The sequence below is a fragment of the Tupaia chinensis genome, unplaced genomic scaffold (genome assembly GCF_000334495.1).
Source record: "Tupaia chinensis unplaced genomic scaffold, TupChi_1.0 Scaffold143912_1, whole genome shotgun sequence".
Classification (NCBI taxonomy): Eukaryota; Metazoa; Chordata; class Mammalia; order Scandentia; family Tupaiidae; genus Tupaia; species Tupaia belangeri.
In genome coordinates, this window is record NW_006203763.1 from 22,397 (window position 1) to 23,557 (window position 1,161).

A 1,161-nucleotide genomic window follows, 5' to 3' on the forward strand; every position below is an offset into this window, starting at 1 on the left:
TGACCTGCTTCATAAACCCACATATACATAACATTTTAAAGGTTTTGTACCTCTTGCACACTGCTCGCTTTTGCAGTCTCCTCTCCTCTCATCACTCAGCACTTCCGCCATAAGCATATATTATCCGGGTCCTAGGTGGACCCACGAAATAATTAGCATACACATAAATGTCTTCTGGAAATAGGGCGAGTGAATGATTGCGTTGTGTAAGCCAATATAGCAAAAGAAGACTGCGGATAGGTGATTCTTTCTAAGAATTCACCCTTCCCCTCCTATCCTTTCCTCCCCTCTAGCTCCCACCAATCCCTAGCTATCTATTCTACCTTTGGCCCATCCCCGCTGTGGTCCAGGCCCCTTTTTCTATCTGCCAGCGGAAGTCCCGGTGGAGGATCGGCCCACTTCCTTTCTGGTGTTCGGTGGCGTGTGCGTGGCAGGAGAATCGGAGCCAAATTTGCTGGGTTTTTACGCGCGCTTGCAGCTGAGGCAAGTGTTCTGCACAGCTCGCCCAAGTTAGCATGCATGGGAACGAGCTTTGTCGCTGAGAACATCTGACTGCTAAAAAGACGCTATCGACGTTGGTGGCTTCAGTGGGGCCCTTTCTTAAGATAGAGATAGTTGTGCACTTCCGCCATAAGCATATATTATCCGGGTCCTAGGTGGACCCACGAAATAATTAGCATACACATAAATGTCTTCTGGAAATAGGGCGAGTGAATGATTGCGTTGTGTAAGCCAATATAGCAAAAGAAGACTGCGGATAGGTGATTCTTTCTAAGAATTCACCCTTCCCCTCCTATCCTTTCCTCCCCTCTAGCTCCCACCAATCCCTAGCTATCTATTCTACCTTTGGCCCATCCCCGCTGTGGTCCAGGCCCCTTTTTCTATCTGCCAGCGGAAGTCCCGGTGGAGGATCGGCCCACTTCCTTTCTGGTGTTCGGTGGCGTGTGCGTGGCAGGAGAATCGGAGCCAAATTTGCTGGGTTTTTACGCGCGCTTGCAGCTGAGGCAAGTGTTCTGCACAGCTCGCCCAAGTTAGCATGCATGGGAACGAGCTTTGTCGCTGAGAACATCTGACTGCTAAAAAGACGCTATCGACGTTGGTGGCTTCAGTGGGGCCCTTTCTTAAGATAGAGATAGTTGTTTTCTGTAGAGGCTGCAGGGA